Genomic DNA, 9207 nt, shown 5'->3' on the forward strand with positions numbered 1-9207 from the left:
TGGGATATAATCTCCTGGTGTGCCGTTTGCTAAGACCATTGGAAAAATGCAGTATTTAGGCGGGAGTGCCCCATTTTTCCAGGTACAATCTATCACGGCTTCTCTTGGCTAGGAAAGGGAAATTCCCCAACCCCTTGTGCTTCCTGGGTAAGGCATTGCCCTGCTCTGCTTCAGCTTACCTTCTGTGGGCTGCACCCACTGTCCAACCAGTCCCAATGAGATTGAACATTTCAGTTGGAAATGCAGAAATCACCCATCTTCTGTGTTGATCACGCTAGGAGTTGCAGACCAGAGCTGTTCCTATTCGGCCATCTTGGAACAGATTCCGTTTTTGTTTTTCATGAAGACTCTTCATTTTTCTCTCCTAATGAAACTTTTGTCTTTTGTTTTTGAGACAGAGTCTCACTCTATTCCTCAGACTGGAGTTCAGTGGTGATCTCGGCTCACTGCAACCTCTGCCTCCTGGGTTCAAGCAATCTCCTGCCTCAGCTTCCCAAGTAGCTGGGATTACAGACACATTCCCCCATCCCCAGCTACTTTTTGTATTTTTAGTAGAGACAGGGTTTCACCTTGTTGCCCAGGCTGGTCTCGAACTCCTGACCTCAGGTGATCCACTTGCTTCGGCCTCCCAAAGTGCTGGGACTACAAGCATAAGCCACCACACCCAGCCATAATGAAACTTTTGAAAGACAATGAATATCTTTCTAATGATGAAGCTATAAGTATATAGTTTAAAAAGATGTGTGATAATGGGAATTAGACAGCTTATTCCTAATCACATAGCAAGATAGTCTGAAAAACTTAAAAGGCATTAGTAATAAATAGCATACACCATGTGGGAAAAACATAAGATGGAGAGATATTAATTAAGATATATTAATGGAAGTGAGAATAATCCATTTCTTAAAAAATCAAGGAAAGCCAATTAAAGCTTATTTGTTACAATTAAAATATTTCAGTTCCATACACTTACTTGAAATAGTTCTCTTCACTTCTAGGACAATTAATGCCAGAATCACCAATTGCTCTCATTCATTTTTTGAGAGGATCAGGCCATCTAGTGGTAAAGAGACCTATCTATCACAATGGGCAGTATAAATACCTTGTGGATTACATATGATGCTATATGATGGTGGGAGTTACAGCAAAGAACTGTCACATAGAAATATCAGGTTAGCCTCAGACAGTATTTTGTAAAAGTGTATTGTTTTTCTTAATGTAGAGAAAAGAGAAATTCACCACAAATACTGAAAAACAACAAAAAGGGAATAACTAGCTTAGCAATAAAAATGTTAAAATAATTACTTTTATAATCAAAACTGTGATTCATATGGTTGAATTTCTTTGATCAAACTAAGTATTGGAGCATCAATGCTGCTTCCTAATGTCTAAGATTTAGTCTTGACAGATGTTTAAATTTGAATTATTTACTCATATCAACTGAAAAGTGTAATTCCAAATAATTAAGGTTTATTAGTTGGCTAATTTAGTAAATAGCCTCTTATGTACTGGAGACTCTGTGTTGGGTGATAGAAAGGTAACCAGTTAATCTGGCAGTTTGAACTCACTGGAGAACAAACATGAATTAGTTTTCTTTTTCTCCAGTCACTGCTCTCTCAATAGAATCCTAGGCAGATATATAACTTGCTAGTTGCCTTCAGTTATTAAACAATGTCTAGCCATTTATAATCTCTAGTCTCATCTTCTCTCCTTCCCCAGCCTGTGCTTGATTGTAACTCAGGGGACAAGGACAGGGAGACAAGAGCTGTTTATTCACTGTTCTCACCCTCTTCCTCCTTTCCAAGCTCTCCTGAGTTTGAGGGCATGGAGGAGAGATTAAAAGGAAAGGATACCAGTCTTTTTAACTAGTTGAGCTCATTACTAAAATTGCTATGCATTACTGCTTCTCTGGCAAATGTTGACTAGACATCTGTACCCTCTCTGTGGCAGGTTTCCTACTGCTGGTTCTGGTGGGAGCACTTGCGAGGTTCTTCAGGGGAACCATTTTCTTGACACCTTCAAGGGGTGGTGTACCCCACTGGTGTACCCCCACTGTCTCTGGCTGCTGGAATCACTTCAACCAGCAGAATGCCTACTAGCTGGGGCATGAGAAACACAGCTAAAGGCCTCCTACTCTCCTGGTATTTGACTCATGAAAGCATGCATTCTTGCTATGCTTATTTCCAGTGATCACTTCTCTCTACCCATCTCCAATTTTTTTTTTCCTTGAAATGTAGTTGTGGGACAGGTCAATAAGACTACTGCATAGGAAGTTGTACACCTGGGGAATGAGATTCTAGTCTCCCTGTATTGTGAACACCCAAATCTCTATAAGTTATTTTCTTGGTGCTCTGTTTATGGCTTGGGGGTGGGGTATGTCCAAAGAGAGTTTCTAGGCCATGGCACAGGAAGGGGGAGCCTAAATGGAGTCTTGAAGAATCCCTGAGTTGAGGCCTTTGAGTTCAGGGAGACCAAAGCAGATAAAGTTTAATGGAAAGAATTTCAGAGAGAAGAGAGATGCACAGAAAGAGAACTCCAGATACCTGCAGAGGATCTCCTCAAATATTCAGCTGTGTACTGACAAGCACAACCATGTAAGGAAAGACTCTTACCATTAGACAGGAAACATGTACTTTCGTCAAGGAAAGACCCAAATTAATCAGAAGTAACAGGGCCAGAAATAATGCTTATTCCTCACCAGCCATACAGAAAAACTTCAAGGTTTATACAGCACTGGTAGAGTATATAAAAGCTTCTGCCTCAATAGTTTGGAATAACTAGGCTTAGATTGAGCACTGCTCTGCTTCCACCTAACAATCTTAACAGCAAGATACAAAAGGACCAAACAGCTTCCAAATAACTGTCTTCTGGAATGAAGCCCAACAATGTTTATAGAATTACAAAAATATCTAGCACCCAACATGTTAAAGTTCATGATGTCTGCAACGCAGTAAAAATAACCAACAACCAGCTATACAGGAAACAGGAAAATATGACCCATAATGAGGATAAAATTAATCAGTTGAAAGTGAATCATAACTGATATAGAATTAGAATGAGCAAAGACATTAAAATGATTGTGATAGTTGTATTCCATATCATAAAAAAGCAAAATAGAGACCCAAATCTAATTTTAGAGATGAAACAATAATATGTTAGAGAAAAATATACTGGAGAGAATTAACAGCATATGAGATGTTACAGAAGAAAAACTTAGTGAACTTGAAGATAATAATAGAAACAATCTAAAATGAGACTACAGAAAGGGAATTAAAAAAACAATCACAGGGGAACAGTCAAGCAGTCTAAGAGACATCTAACTGGAGTCCCTGAAAGAGAGAAGAGAAAGGGAGAAATAGAAAAAAAATTTGAAGACATAATAGCCAAAAATATTCCAAATTTGATGAAAAGTACAAACCCACAGAACAAAGAAGCTTATATGAACCTGAAGAAAATTGCACAAAGGAACATCATATTCAAACTGCTCAACCCTAGTGATTAAGAAAAAAAACAATACAAGCAGCCAAAGGTGAAAAAATCACCTTATGCACAAAGGAACAAAAATTAGAATGACAGCAGATTTGTCACTGAAATCAATGCAAGTGAGAAGATGGTGAAACAACATCTTCAATGTATTGAAAGAAAAAAAATCCTTTGTCAACCTCAAATCTGAAATCCATGTCCAGTGAAAATACCTTTCAAAAACGAAAGGAAAAAAAAAAAGTGCTTTAGCAGACATAGAAAGGCTGAAAGATATTGAGAGAGATGGGGAGAAAAAAATCTGAAAGAATTCATCACCAGCAGAACTTTACTGCAAGAAATGCTAAAGGATGTCTTTCAGGCAGAAGGAAAATGATATCAGATGAGAAACGTAGATCTGACATCACGACAAATGATGACATAAGGAGTACAAAGGCTATGAGAAAAGAAATGGAGGTGGGTCTAAACAGCTTGGGTGGCCGGAGTGAGAGGTGACAATGTGCTAGCAGCCCTCACTCTCAGCGCCTCCTTGGCCTTGGAGTCCACTCTGGTGGTGCTTGAGGAGCCCTTCAGCCCACCACTGCATTGTGGGAGTCCCTCTCTGGGCAGGCCGAGGCTGGAGCCGGCTCCCTCTGCTTGCTGGGAGGTGTGGAGGGAGAGGCGCGGGCGGGAACTGGGGCTGCACCCTGGGCTCACAGTCCACGGCGAGTTCCGACCGGTGCCGGCACAGACTCGGGAGTCCCCGCAGTGAGAGCTGCTGGCCAGCACTGCAGGCCCAGGGCAGTGAGGGGCTTAGCACTCAGGCCGGCAGCTGCGGTGGGTGTGCCGGATCCCCCAGCAGTGCTGGCCCACCGGTGCTGCGCTGGAGTTCTCGCTGGGCCTCAGCTGCCTCCCTGTGGGGCAGGGCTCAGAACCTGCAGCCCACCATGCCCGAATCACCCCGACGGTGGGATCCCACGCAGCCAGACCGCGCTTGGTCCCATCAACCGCCCAGGGACTGAGGAGTATGGGTGCAGTCTGCTGACAGGCAGGCAGCTCCCCTCTCAGCCCCTGTGCAGGATCCACTAGGTGAAGCCAGCTGGGCTCCTGAGTCTAGTGGGGACTTGTAGAACTTTTATGTCTAGCTAGGGGATCCTAAACACACCAATCAACACTCTGTGTCTGGCTCAAGGTTTGTAAATACACCAGTCAGTACTCTGTGTCTAGCTAACCTAGTGGGGACTTGGAGAAGTTTTCTGTCTAGCACTCTGTCTAGCTGAAGGATTGTAAATGCACCAATCAGCGCTCTGTCAAAACGGACCAATCAGCTCTCTGTAAAATGGACCAATCAGCAGAATGTGGGTGGGGTCAGATAAGGGAATAAAAGCAGGCTGCTGGAGTTAGCCAGCTGCCACCCTCTGCCTCCCCTTCCACACTCTTGGAAACATTGTTCTTTTGTTCTTTGCAATAAATTTGGCTGCTGCTCGCTCTTTGGGTGCACACCACCTGTATGAGCTGTAACTCTCACCGGAAAGGTCTGTAGCTTCACTCCTGAAGCCTGTGAGACCACGAACCCACCCACCTGGAGGAAGGAACAACTCCCAATGCGCGGCCTTTAAGAGCTGTAACACTGGGCGGGAAGGTCGGCAGATTCACTCCCGTCAGTGAGACCAGGAACCCACCAGAAGGAAGCGCCAGACACATCTCAACTACTGAAGGAACAAACTCTGGACACACTGTCTTTAAGAACTGTAACACTCACTGCGAGGGTCCGCGGTTTCATTCTTGAAGTCAGGGAGACCAAGAACCCACCAATTCCGGACACAGGAGGAGTGGCAGCGGCCAGGCAGCCCAGTTTGGTGAAGGCTCTGGGCGCTCTGCAGCCTGCAGGCACCGGGCAGGCGCCCTCCCTGCCGCCAGGAAGCCCAAGAGGGAGGTCAGCTCCACCGAAGGGGCCACCAGGGCAGAGCCCAAGAGGAGACTGGTGCGGTTGTCAGCTACACTTCCTGCAAAAGTGGAAGCAAAGCCATAAAAGGCAACAACGAAGGATAAATCTTCAGACAAAAAAGTGCAAACAAAAGGAAAAAGGGGAGCGAAGGGAAAACAGGCCAAAGTGGCTAATGGAGAAACTAAAGACAAATGGGGAAATGAAAACTGAGGAGAGTTCAGCCTCTAATGATGCAGGAGAGAAAGAAGCCAAGTCTGATTAATACCATACACCATGTCTTATCAGTGGTCCCTGTCTCCCTTCTTGTACAATCCGGAGGAATACTTTCATCAACTATTTTGTCAATGCAAGTTTGTTAGTAGGTCTAGAAATATTTTTAAGAAGGAGGGAATCCCACCGCATCCCATTTTTTAAGTGTAATGCTTTTTGTAAAGAGGTGAAATCTCTTTGCTAGTTGTTTATTTTCTAGTACAGCCAGAAAACAGTGTGAGATATTGAATTATGGGAGGCTTTGACTGTCTCGGGTGTCAGCTTAACATTCCATAGATGGGGGTTAGTTTTTATATCCTATGATACAAAGCATATTAAATGGCAATATGGAGTCAGTCCTGCATTTAATGTCTTGAACATTTTAAATTACTTCTGTTCCCTTGTTGTTTTTTCATATAATTTTTTCCTAAAGAAAACCACTCTTTGATCATGGCTCTCCCTGTCAGAATTGTGGGCACTCTGTAACATCTTTGGTTGTGGTAGTCCTGTTTTCCTAATAACTTGGTTACTGTGCTGTGAAAGATTACAAATTTGAATATGCAGTGTACATGCTATTCAGTTGTGAGCTGGTGGGCCGTATGTAACAGCTGACCAACATGTGAAGATACTGGTACATGTTAAGAATTGTGTACAGGCCGGGCGCGGTGGCTCAAGCCTGTAATCCCAGCACTTTGGGAGGCCGAGACAGGCGGATCACGAGGTCAGATCGAGACCATCCTGGCTAACACAGTGAAACCCCGTCTCTACTAAAAAAAATACAAAAAACTAGCTGGACAAGGTGGCGGACGCCTGTAGTCCCAGCTACTCGGGAGGCTGAGGCAGGAGAATGGCGTGAACCCGGGAGGCGGAGCTTGCAGTGAGCGGAGATCCGGCCACTGCATTCCAGCCTGGGCAACAGAGCAAGACTCCGCCTCAAAAAAAAAAAAAAAAAAAGAACACAGATGGGGGGCGGAGCAAGATGGCCGAATAGGAACAGCTCCAGTCTCCATCTCCCAGCGCGAGCGACACAGAAGACCGGTGATTTCTGCATTTTCAACTGAGGTACTAGGGTCATCTCACTCGGGAGTGCCGGACAATCCGTGCAGGTCAGCTGCTGCAGCCTGACCAGCAAGAGCTGAAGCAGGGCGAGGCATCGCCTCACCTGGGAAGCGCGAGGGGGAAGGGAGTCCCTTTTCCTAGCCAGGGGAACTGAGACACACAACACCTGGAAAATTGGGTAACTCCCACCCCAATACTGCGCCATAACACTGGCACACCGGAGAATATATCCCACACCTGGCCGGGAGGGTCCCACGCCCACGGAGCCTCCCTCCTTGCTAACACAGCAGTCTGCGGCAATCTAACCGCAAGGCAGCAGCGAGGCTGGGGAGGGGCTGAGAGGAAGCTTCCAAAGCAGGAATCAGACAGGTGCACTCGCTGTTCAGCAATATTCTGTCTTCTGCAACCTCTGCTGCTGATACCCAGGCAAACAGGGTCTGGAGTGGACCTCAAGCAATCTCCAACAGACCTATAGCTGAGGGTCCTGACTGTCAGAAGGAAAACTATCAAACAGGAAGGTCACCTATACCAAAACCCCATCAGTACATCACCATCATCAAAGACCAGAGACAGATAAAATCACAAAGATGGGGAAAAAGCAGGGCAGAAAAGCTGGAAATTCAAAAACTAAGAGCGCATCTCCTCCTGCAAAGGAGCACAGCCCATCGCCAGCAACGGATCAAAGCTGGTCAGAGAATGATTTTGTTGAGATGAGAGAAGAAGGCTTCAGTCCATCAAACCTCTCAGAGCTAAAGAAGGAATTACGTACCCAGCACAAAGAAACTAAAAATCTTGAAAAAAGAGTGGAAGAATTAACAGCTAGACTAATTAATGCAGAGAAGGTCATAAACGAAATGACAGAGATGAAAACCATGACACGAGAAATACGTGACAAATGCACAAGCTTCAGTAACCGACTCGATCAACTGGAAGAAAGAGTATCAGCGATGGAGGATCAAATGAATGAAATGAAGCGAGAAGAGAAACCAAAAGAAAAAAGAAGAAAAAGAAATGAACAAAGCCTGCAAGAAGTATGGGATTATGTCAAAAGACCAAATCTACGTCTGATTGGGGTGCCTGAAAGTGAGGGGGAAAAGGGAACCAAATTGGAAAACACTCTACAGGATATCATCCAGGAGAACTTCCCCAACCTAGCAGGGCAGGCCAACATTCAAATTCAGGAAATACAGAGAACGCCACAAAGATATTCCTCCAGAAGAGCAACTCCAAGACACATAATTGCCAGATTCACCAAAGTTGAAGTGAAGGAAAAAATCTTAAGGGCAGCCAGAGAGAAAGGTCGGGTTACCCACAAAGGGAAGCCCATCAGACTGACAGCAGATCTCTCGGCAGAAACTCTACAAGCCAGAAGAGAGTGGGGGCCAATATTCAACGTTCTTAAAGAAAAGAATTTTCAACCCAGAATTTCATATCCAGCCAAACTAAGTTTCATAAGTGAAGGAGAAATAAAATTCTTTACAGATAAGCAAATGCTTAGAGATTTTGTCACCACCAGGCCTGCCTTATAAGAGACCCTGAAGGAAGCCCTAAACATGGAAAGGAACAACCGGTACCAGCCATTGCAAAAACATGCCAAAATGTAAAGACCATCGAGGCTAGGAAGAAACTGCATCAACTAATGAGCAAAATAACCAGTTAATATCATAATGGCAGGATCAAGTTCACACATAACAATATTAACCTTAAATGTAAATGGACTAAATGCTCCAATTAAAAGACACAGACTGGCAAACTGGATAAAGAGTCAAGACCCATCAGTCTGCTGTCTTCAGGAGACCCATCTCACATGCAGAGACATACATAGGCTCAAAATAAAAGGATGGAGGAAGATCTACCAAGCAAATGGAGAACAAAAAAAAGCAGGGGTTGCAATCCTAGTCTCTGATAAAACAGACTTTAAACCATCAAAGATCAAAAGAGACAAAGAAGGCCATTACATAATGGTAAAGGGATCAATTCAACAGGAAGAGCTAACTATCCTAAATATATATGCACCCAATACAGGAGCACCCAGATTCATAAAGCAAGTCCTTAGAGACTTACAAAGAGACTTAGACTCCCATACAATAATAATGGGAGACTTCAACACTCCACTGTCAACATTAGACAGATCAACGAGACAGAAAGTTAACAAGGATATCCAGGAATTGAACTCATCTCTGCACCAAGCGGACCTAATAGACATCTATAGAACTCTCCACCCCAAGTCAACAGAATATACATTCTTCTCAGCACCACATCACACTTATTCCAAAATTGACCACATAATTGGAAGTAAAGCACTCCTCAGCAAATGTAAAAGAACAGAAATTATAACAAACTGTCTCTCTGACCACAGTGCAATCAAACTAGAACTCAGGACTAAGAAACTCAATCAAAACCGCTCAACTACATGGAAACTGAACAACCTGCTCCTGAATGACTACTGGGTACATAACGAAATGAAAGCAGAAATAAAGATGTTCTTTGAA

General features: G+C 44.0%; 1 pseudogene; it reads left to right on the forward strand.

Annotated features, from left to right (window-relative positions):
• The first annotated feature begins 3852 nt into the window (after positions 1-3852).
• Positions 3853-5669, forward strand: LOC111555159 (annotated as a pseudogene).
• The last annotated feature ends 3538 nt before the right edge of the window (positions 5670-9207 follow it).

This window comes from Piliocolobus tephrosceles, chromosome 1 (assembly GCF_002776525.5).
Source record: "Piliocolobus tephrosceles isolate RC106 chromosome 1, ASM277652v3, whole genome shotgun sequence".
Taxonomy (NCBI): Eukaryota; Metazoa; Chordata; class Mammalia; order Primates; family Cercopithecidae; genus Piliocolobus; species Piliocolobus tephrosceles.